Source organism: Eleutherodactylus coqui, chromosome 6, assembly GCF_035609145.1.
Source record: "Eleutherodactylus coqui strain aEleCoq1 chromosome 6, aEleCoq1.hap1, whole genome shotgun sequence".
NCBI classification, from domain to species: domain Eukaryota; kingdom Metazoa; phylum Chordata; class Amphibia; order Anura; family Eleutherodactylidae; genus Eleutherodactylus; species Eleutherodactylus coqui.
In genome coordinates this window covers 92,422,320-92,432,900 of record NC_089842.1, presented here as the reverse complement: position 1 = coordinate 92,432,900, position 10,581 = coordinate 92,422,320, and the positions used below count along the sequence as shown (strand labels likewise).

The 10,581-nt window shown below is 45.3% G+C and overlaps 1 long non-coding RNA gene across 2 annotated transcripts in view; it reads right to left on the bottom strand.

Annotated features, from left to right (window-relative positions):
* Positions 1-4,886: 4,886 nt before the first annotated feature.
* LOC136632368 (uncharacterized) overlaps positions 4,887-10,581 on the bottom strand; it is a 69,557-nt gene continuing 63,862 nt past the window's right edge. For both annotated transcript variants that reach the window (XR_010793160.1, XR_010793159.1), the window contains exons 2-3: positions 5,582-6,051; positions 4,887-4,976 (exon numbers count right to left, since the gene is read on the bottom strand). This is a non-coding gene — a long non-coding RNA (uncharacterized lncRNA). The remainder of the gene's footprint in view (positions 4,977-5,581; positions 6,052-10,581) is intronic.

The following is a 10,581-nucleotide window of genomic DNA, read 5'->3' as shown; positions in this document are numbered from 1 at the left end:
ACCTAAAGAGCAGGCTGGAATGGCTCTTCCAGACCTGCACGTATACTACCTAGCCGGACAGCTGCGTAATGTCCGGAGCTGGTTCTTAGAACGGGAAATGCCCATCGCTGACCAATACTTGGCAAAACAAGTGCAAGGTAATAACCTTTTAAGTTTCCTGGAATTCCCAGAACATGCCAATCCCTCCGATACACTGCCACTTCATAAACTCGCCTTAAGGGTGTGGAAGGAGGCTAAGGCTACCCAACAATACAAAGGAGTGATGTGTGAACTTCCCTTATGGAATAATCCTGGCCTTAAGGCCCTGCAGTCGGTCCCAGACCCCCAATATTGGAGATCTCTAGGGGTGATGTCGGTGGGAGACGTCTACACGGACGGGAGCCTCCTCACATTCAATCAACTACGGGAAAAAATACAGTCCCCACAACTCCAGATATTTCCAGCTGAGGCATGCCCTGAACTCCCAATTTCCACCCACCTCTACCTGCATATCCAAATTCCCCACGATCGGCATCCTCAGATCTCAGGGACCTAGGGGCCTAATCTCGGCGCTTTACACGCATCTCCTTTCAGCCAAAACCGACCATAACCCCTCCTCAGCTTACGATAAATGGAAAACTGCCATCCCGTCCTTATCACCGGAGGACTGGGCAGACATATCGGAATCTCATCTTTTAGTCTCCCCTGCAGTCAACAATAAATTGATTCAGCTATACATTATTCACCAAGCATACCTCACACCCAACCGACTATATAAAATGGGCAACTCTTCCTCAAACTCCTGCCATAGATGCCGTCAACCAGAAGCTAACTTCTGGCATTTGATCTGGGATTGCCCCCTGGTAAACGAATTCTGGTCTGAGATTGTATCCTTCATAAACTCACTATTACCATCCCCTCTTAATATCGAGATGGACCCCAAGGCAATTCTGTTTGGCCTGCTGGAGGAGGAGGTGTGGCCGCACCACACCCGCATTTTTCTACAGAAGACTCTGTTCTTGGCACGTAAAACAATAACCACCCATTGGATGGCTGCGGGAGTCCCAACGATTTCAGGATGGGTACGGTCAGTAAACACAGTAATCTCTTATGAGAAAATCATCTACCAAAATAGAGGTTGCCCAAATAAATATCAAAAAATATGGGATATTTGGTTGGATACCAACTCCACTTTTTATCCACGGACTGAATTCCCGGGCTAATACCCCCTCCCCCCCCCCCTCCCCCCCCCACATGTGCTCCTGTGCCCACCTCTTTTTAACAAATAGCAAATGCAGAGCCTTATCCCACAAAGAGTCTACACAATCGGCATGGACAGCCCAGGTTTATCTGTTAAAGTTTGTTATCTATATGGAAAATATACAAGGAAAACGCTGTTATACTACTATGATTAAGCAAGTCATAGCACAGCATGTAATATATATAAGGTCTCATGTCCACGGGCAAAATAAGAATTAAAATCCGCAGCGGATTTTAACTCTTCTCCCGCGCGCGGATCCGCACCCCATAGGGATGCATTGACCACCCGCGGGTAGATAAATACCCGCGGATCGTCAATAAAAGTGATTTAAAAAAAAATGGAGCATGAAAAAATCTGGAGCATGCTCCATTTTCATGCGGGCCTCCCGCGGGGACGGCTCCCGCGGGCTTCTATTGAAGCCTATGGAAGCCGTCCGGATCCGCGGGAGAACTAAAATAGGAATTTAAATTTACTCACCCGCAGCGGGCCGGGAAGGTCTTCTCTTCCTTACGGCCGCATCTCCCTTGCTTCGGCTCGGCGGATGTGCCCGGCGCATGCGCGCGGCACGTCGACAACGTGCCGCCGGCGTGACGAATTCATCCGCCGGCCGAAGAAAGAAGATCCGGCCGCGACGCAGAGAAGAAACGGAGCGGATGGGAGGTGAGTTTATTCTCATTTATTGTTATTTTCAGCGCTCATGTCCGCGGGGCAGGAGGGACCCGCTGCAGATTCTACATGGAGAATCTGCAGCGGATCTGATTTTCCCCGTGGACATGAGGCCTAACACTGAGTCAATTTTCGTTATGACTTTATTATGTACTGTGCAATTTTCCTTTAATAAAGAAAACAAAATTATTATAAGTTGTTAACCACTCCCTCTTTTTATTTTATTTTTTTTCCTGATTTTAGAGCAATAGGAATTCATGTCCAGTGACCCCTCTTGTTTGTAACCCTCCTAATCCTATGAATTTAAAGAGAATATTTTCTGATACCTGGAATATGAAGCCTTCCTAAATGTCATGTTTGCACCCAAGTGAAATAGACTTTAAAATTATAAAACCTATTAAATAAAAGCTTAAAGTGCAAAAGTATCAGAAAAAAATCGTTAGTTTAAGGTACATAATCACAATGACAAATGTTACTTCCTCTCAAGCCTCATGAATGAGTTTAGGAGAACTGATCATTAAAGGGGTTCTGTCAGTAAAATAAATAAATGTATACTCACCTGCATCCTGCCCTGTAGAGTTAAAACCTGTAAAAAGAGTGTGGGGGGAAAAAAAATACTCACCTAATCCCGTTGTTGTTCTTCCTCCGCTGTTTACCTGCCGCGTGCAGTGTCAGCTCCAGCGGCTCCTGTGCACTTTTCCCGTCCTGGCCGCGGCTAACCTCTGCGGTCCACGGAGAGTTGACGGCGAGTGCGTGCCGGGAAGGAGGCGCATACACACTCACCATTGACTCTCCGAGGACGGCAGAAGTTAGATGCGGCTAGGCCAATCAGCGGGTGACACGTCAGTTCAGACGCGACGATCACTGACCCAGGCAGCAGTACTTTCCGGCCATGGTCGGAGCAGGGGCGGAAGCTGGCACTTTGCCAGCTTCTGCCTTGCGATCGGACAGCTGCTGGAGAGAAAGAAGAGCCGCAGCCTCCCGGTCACCAGCCCCAACGGCACAGGTGAGTATGTTTCTTTGTGTTTTCTTTGACAAAACCCCTTTAACCATCATAGCATTGTAATACAGTCCTCAACTATTGAGCAGTCATGTACTATTCACTACCCCGTGAGTTATTTATCGCCCCCCCGAGTTTGCCAACCAATCACTATTCTGTCCCTCAATCTAATGGATTTAAGATCAGGAATCCCTAACCGCAATTGCATGCTAGTGCTCACATCTTAAGTAATGTGGGCACCCCCATGTTTTGTGTATAACTTGTATAGAGGAATTAAAAAGCAAGTTACTGCACAAATTATGCCCCTACCTCATTTTATCCTATGGCACTATGCAGACTGGTGGGGTTTAACAAAATATTACATTATTCATTTAGGAATTACTGCTGTTTTTACATACTTTTTTTTTTTCTGGACTGAAAAGTAATTGGACGCGCTGACAGTTAGGCCTGCACACAGGCGGAAATCCCGCGGCGGGATTATCCGTGGGATTTCCGCCACTGAAAGCCTGTATAGGAGTGCATTACAATACGCACTCCTATGCACACCGCCCCGCGAAATGTCGCGCGGCATGTCCTATTTCTGTGCAGGGCTCGCAGAGCCTCGCACAGAAACGTCACTCACTTGGCTACCGGCTCTGTCCTGCGTATGCGCCGGCAGCCGGCACATGAAAGAGCCGGGGCCGCCAGGCGCGGGTGAGTACGCGCTCCTGCCTGCAGGCGCTGGGGTCGGGTCCCGGAGCGAGAATTCTCGCTGCCGAATCCGACCCGCCCGTCTGCAGGTGGCCTTATAGAAGGATAACTTTAATGTCGGGATGCAAATGCTTCTATTGTTTCTAAATGTATCAAAACCACTTGAGTTTCCTCGTTTGAGTTGCATTACCTGGCCTTCACTGCATTTTGCCTAAAAGAGTTGAAACAGTGCATATTCCACAGATGAAATTAGTAAAGAATTCTGACATTCTACAACCAAGTATGATGTAAGTGATTGGGGTACTAACCAACCCCGTTCACTCACAGCAGAAGAAATCTGCAGTGGAATCGAGTTAACCAGCAGATTTTCAATTCTGTAGCATGCTTTCTCTCAGAAAAGCAATTTAAATTTTTACCATTTCATTTATTGCAACGCAGCAAGTGAGATCTGCACCAAAGTCTGCAACAACAGTTAGGCCTCTCTTACACAGGCGTTTGCAGAAACGCAGCGGTTTTCAACGTTGTGTTTCCTGCAGGTTTTGCCCAGTTTCAGCAGTACTGGCATGTGTTATGGCTGCGTTTTCAGCACAGCTGTAAAAAAAAAATTCTCACCAAACCGGTGAAGTCGCTGTCCCCTGCACAGCTGTCAGGACCTTGTGAAGCCAGCTGATTGGCTAGACACTGCTGAGCCAATCAGAGCTAGCACTGGATCCCTCCTTTTGTAGCCATTCAATGAATGAATGAATGAATTAATTAATTAATGGCTGTGATTGGACGCATACAGCACTGACTGGCTGAGCAGGCTCTCACTCAGCAAATCCGAGCAATCTCTCGTTAAAGGCAGGGATTTCAAATCCCCGTCACCAAAGAAAAAGTTCCCCTGCTGGCTGACAAGTCTCAAGAGCGGCGCGGGGGACAGCGACGTTACCTGTAAGGTATTTTTTGACTCAGGCACTGTAGCTAGGGCGTTTAGTGCTGCCAAAAGCATAGTACCAAGTTGTGGCACGTTTTCAGCAGCGCTAAATGGGCGATGTAGGGCTGAAAACGGCCAAAAATGGGGTATGGAATGCTATCAAAGTGCAGTGTTGAAGATGCAGCGGTTTCAGCCTTGTGTGAGCAACCCCCTTGAAATGAATAGGTGCGTTGTACAGCGTTTAACGCAGCGCTAAAAGCTGTACAAAAACGCCTGTGTGAGGGAGGCCTTATTCAGATTTCACAATGTAGATTTACTTGGGCAAATTCCTCCTGTGCGTTTTATACCCTTAAAGGAAAAGGCTTAATGCAACAATAAGTTTTTATAGTAAGCATTTATTTTTTCATGTCTGTTTAATAAAAATCCTAATATTTAGCAATTCTCAGTCTGGCCCCTAAGCCTAAGGCCTCATGTCCACGGGGAAAATCAGATCCGCTGCAGATTCTCCATGGAGAATCTGCAGCGGGTCCCTCCTGCCCCGCGGACATGAGCGCTGAAAATAACAATAAATAAAGAATAAACTCACCTCCCATCCGCTCCGTTTCTTCTCTTCGCTGCGGCGTCATCTTCTCTCGTCGCGGCCAGATCTTCTTTCTTCTGGCTCGGCGGATGTGCATGATGACGTCGGTGACGTACCCCGCGCATGCGCCGGGCCGAAACAAAATGATCCGGCCGCGACTGAGAGAAGATGGCGCCGCGCCGAAGAGAAGAACCGGAGCGGGTGAGTAAAATATGATTTTTGTCTCCCGTGGATCCGGACGGCTTCCATAGGCTTCAATAGAAGCCCGCGGGAGCCGTCCCCGCGGGAGACCCGCATGAAAATGGAGCATGGTCCAGATTTTTCCATGCTCCATTTTTTTTTAAATCCCTTTTATTGACCACCCGCGGGTATTTATCTACCCCGCGGGTGGTCAATGCATCCCTATGGGGTGCGGATCCGCGGGCAGGAGAAGAGTTAAAATCCGCTGCGGATTTTAATTCTTATTTTGCCCGTGGACATGAGCCCTTAGGCTGCCTGCAAGGAGAATCCCACACGGAATCCGCCTGCTGCTACAACCCTGCATACCTGGCTTTTTTTCTGTACTGAGGATGTGCTGCCGGCGCAAATGCGCAGTACAGCTTCTTCCACACTGATGCCAGATGATGCGGGTTCTGCGCCGATTCTAAAATTCGGCGGGTCGGAAGGCTTCCATTGACTGTCAGTGCATAGTCCACATCAAAATAAAGCGTGCATCAAAATTCGGCACATTGTGTCCGCAAATAAAGTCTGCTTGTGTGCGTGGAGCAGAGGAATTTCCATCCACATCTATGGGCAAATTGAGCAGCGCCTCACCTGCGATGGTGAAGAGCACGGGATCTGCAGTTCAACTAGCCCCATGTGCAGGAGGCCTTATAGGATGCTTCTTCCTGTTCTGTAGAGATACGCAGAAAAAATGTATTGCCACAAACCATGGCAGAATTGATGATTGATGTTTTCTTCCCCTGCAATCAAAAAAAATTCAGTTTTGCAATATAGTCTATGCACCCAAAATTGGCACCAATATAAACTATAGTTCGTCACGCAAAAAATTAAACCCTGATATGGCTATGTCAACGGAAAAATAAAGTTATGGTTTTTGAAAAGGGGAAATTAAAATCCCGCAAAAATCGTTGCGTCCTAAACGCCAAAATAGGCAGTGTCCTTAACCCTTTAATGACACGGCACTTTTTCTTTTTCCATTTTCGTTTTTTCCTCCCCCCTTTAAAAAAAATCGTAACTCCTTTATTTATCCATCGACGTCACTGTATGAGGGCTTGTTTTTTGCAGGATGAGTTGTATTTTTCAATGGTGCTATTTAAAGTACTATATAATGTACTGAAAAACTTTAAAAAAATTCTAAGTGGAGTAAAATGAAAAATAAAACGACATGATAACTTTATTCTATGGGTCGGTACAATTACTACGATACCAAACTTGTATAGGTTTTTTTTACTATACTCTCTTTTCTTTTCAAAGACATTTAATTTTTTTTCAATTTTCTGCCGTCATTTTGTGCGCGCAATAACGTTTTTATTTTTCCGTCGACATAGTTCAGCAAGGGCTCATTTTTTGCGGGATGTTCTGTAGTTTCTGACAGTACCAATTTGGAGTACATACGACTTTTTGATCGCTTTTTATTGCGTTTTTTCTGGGAGACGGTAACTAAAAAAGTGCATTTCTGGCGTTCTTTATTTTTTTTTCGGACGGCGTTCACTGTGCGGGAAAAATAATGCGCTACTTTGATAGTTCGGACTTTTACGGATGCGGCGATACCAAATACATATTTATTATTTAGATTTTTTAATAATGGATATGGCAAAAGGGGGGGTGATTTTAAACTTTTGCAACTTTTTTTTCAATTAAAAAAAGCTTTATTGATTCTTTTTTTTTTACATTACTTTAATATGCGATGCTTTGATCACTCCTGCAGTTGGACGTAATGCTATAGCATTACGTCATACTGCTTTTTGACAGGCAGCCTATGAAGCCACCCCACGGGGATGGCTTCATAGGCAGTCTGTTAAGGCAGCCCTGGGGCCTTTCATTAGGCCCCCGGCTGCCATGACACCTGCATGGCTCCCCCGATCTGACAGCGGCACTTAAATGGTTAATGGCCGCGCGGCCGCTCGCGGCTATTGCTCGCGGGTGTCAGCTGTTATAAACAGCTGGCCACGCAACCTCTCTTCATACATACCCCAACGCTCCATGACGTACCGGTACGTCATTGGTGGTTAAGGGGTTAAAGCGCATTTAGTCTTCAAAGTAAGACAAGACATAGCTAATACACATTTTACCTTCCTTTTTCTATATGGGAATCTGGTTAAGCTGAAAGCCCTGGCTCGTAGGTGCCTCAAATTGAAGACTGAAGAATCCTTCAATGTGTCCATCTCTTCCTCTGCAGGCATGGGAAGCTAAACCTCTGTCGTAGTATATGTAGATTAGGGATATATGAGCGGGAGTCCAAAATTATTCACAGTACAGCTGTAAGCTTTAATATATAAAAATCTGAAATCTAAATAAAAATTATGGTTTTTAAAAATAAACCATAACTACATTTTTCAGCATAAGCCTCTTGCACTTCTTCCACTGTTGTACAAGCTTCTTTACGCCCTCAAAGGAAAAAAAAAAACAAAAACACATTTTTGGCTGAGCAGTGAATTACGAATGCACTTCTTTCGTTCTAGGCACTGAAGGGCCAGTGCCAAAAGTGTCCATTTAAAGAGGGGGAGCCGCTGGACAATGTGTGTTGCTTTTTTTTTTTGTTATGTTTCTTTAATTTCCGGGCAGCAGACCCCTGTTTCTTTTGGGACGAGACCAGATTGTGGGTTAAGGCGGGCGGGGATTGAAAATTGCATAAACGAGTGGCAGCCGTTACCAAGTCATGGCTGCATCACCCGTTTAAGTGTCTGTTCATATGGCGCCACTTTGCCGACAGCCGGGAAGGGGGGGGGGGGGCATGGCCAGATGAAGAACCTGACACTGGGCTGTACTATGTCCCAGCTGCATGCAGCGCATGGTGGGATACTCTCAGCTGCATCCACGATGGCGAAAGGACTTGAAGTCTCCCACACTGGCACAAATAGGCCTGCCTCTCTTCCTTGCTTACAACAGGTATTACCAGTGGGGACCTCTTGCTGCACCAGCAAGAGAAGGATGTAAGTTTGAGGGAAATGGCCAGAACATCTGTGGTGATCACGACCAAAGTGGAGTCTTGTTCTGGATCAGTTTTATGCACGGGTACTCAGGAGAGGGCTTTAAGATGCAGGCCTCATGTCATTAAGTCTCTCTGGGCCAACTAATATTATGCAGGAAGGTGCCTCTCCATTCTGGTCTTTGGGATCGTCTTGGAGTAGACTCCAAGCTAGCCCTCACGCTGCAGACCCATGTGACTCTCTAGCGATGGTGACTACCCCATCTGACCTTAAGTGAATCCTCATGTGGAGATGGTGGGAAGTACAAGGGCTAAAGAGATACTTGGAAAATAGAATTGTCCCGAGGGGGCTACGCAATCCAATACTACCTCCTCTTAAACTCAGAAACAATGAGTTCTTGGCTAAATGGGAGAAGGAATCAACTGACTCCTCTCTGAAATTGATACAGCTCCTAATCAGTGAAGAACAACAGACATTAACTAAAAATCAACAATGTCTAGATGAGACTTTAGAAGCTGTTAAGAAATTTTCTGACGATCCTGAATTTTCCGCAAAGGAAAAAGTCTTACAGACTAACGTTGAAAAATACACCTCACAAATAAAAGAACGCAAACACGGACAATTCAACCGAGATCTTATTGATTTCAAAGAAAACCGTGCTTATAATATAGATCATGTTCAGATACAGATATTAGTTCATCTGATTTGGACATGTCAGAAAATGATAATCAAGGAAGAGGCAGGTATAACACATACCCCCGAAAAGCTAGAAATAAGCCCCAACAAAGGGGACGAGGCAGAAATAAACATATTAATCCTAACATGGATCAGGGTTTTTTAGGCCCTCCCACCACCCGTTATCCACTAAGAGAAAGAAGAGCTATGTGACTACTGCTCTCCTCCATCAAGAAGCAGTCCCAAAACCTGTACCCGACAAGCTACAAGTGATAAATCTTTCAGAAAACATATTGACACCTGTGGAAATAGACGTTTTGGAGAGGGGGCTGTCCTTCGTCCCGACGAACTCCTTCAATCCGTTCGTCTGGACGAAGGACATCTCCCTCTTCATACGTCGTTGAAGATGGAAAAAATATTTTGTCCAGTTGGATAAAAAACAAGCAGCGGAATTTGGATTATCTCCATCAGACATGCCCATACTTAGGGATCTCCAAGATCTCGAAAGAGACATGAATAAGGTCCCTGGAAAGGGTCCATTTACTCAACTCAAAAATAAGAATCCATCAAATCCCCCTTCGCTCCATTGTCCCCTTCTGGATACCTTTGAAAAAATCGTCCTCAAGGAAATTAAAAATCTCAATCTCAAGAACTGCAGAGGTCCCCAAAATCTGACCAACGAAGAACTACGTGCACTTAAATCTTTGGAAAATAGTAGTGATGTTGTCATCAAGCCATCTGATAAAGGTGGAAACGTCGTTATTCTAAACAGAAACGAATATGCCAATATGTGCTTGTCTTTATTAAATGACACTGACACGTATGAAAAACTTTCCTCCGACCCCACTTTACAATATTCAAGTGAATTATTATCTATCGCTCAAAAGGCATTGACCTCTAAGTTGATCAGTCCCAAAGAATTTGAATTTATTGTCCCCAAACACCCGAGGATAGCTACGTTTTACACCTTACCCAAGGTGCATAAGGGACTGTCGCCAATCAAAGGGCGTCCAATCGTTTCCGGAGTTTCCAACCTAAGTCAACATGCGAGTACTTATGTGGACCAGTTATTAAGGCCCTTCGTCACGTCTTTACCCTCACATGTCGAAGACAACCCTCGACATGTTGCATCAAATCGAGGGCATTCACCTAGATTCTGGTGTTATTCTGGCCACTATGGACGTGGAAAGTCTCTATAGTTCAATTCCTCATGATTTAGGCCTAAAAGCTACCGCATATTTTCTTGACCAGAAAGGCCAACAATACCATGAACATAACCAATTTGTTCTAGAACTATTGGGATTCATCCTGACTCGTAACTACTTTCTTTTCCAAGAGGTCTTCCACCAACTCAGGGGCACCGCGATGGGGACACCATGTGCCCCATCTTACGCAAACTTGCTCCTGGGCTGGTGGGAGGAGCGACACGTCTTTACCGAAGAGAACCATCTATTTACAAATAATGTCATTCTATGGGCAAGATTTATAGATGACATCTTTATCCTTTGGTCAGGTACAGCAAATACCTTCAGTGAGTTTGTTGAGAAACTAAACATCAATAATCTCAACTTAGTTTTCTCATCACACTCAGCTGTGAAGTGTATCACCTTTCTCGACCTCAGAATTTCCAAGGAACAAGATGGTACTCTTTCAACAACTACATTT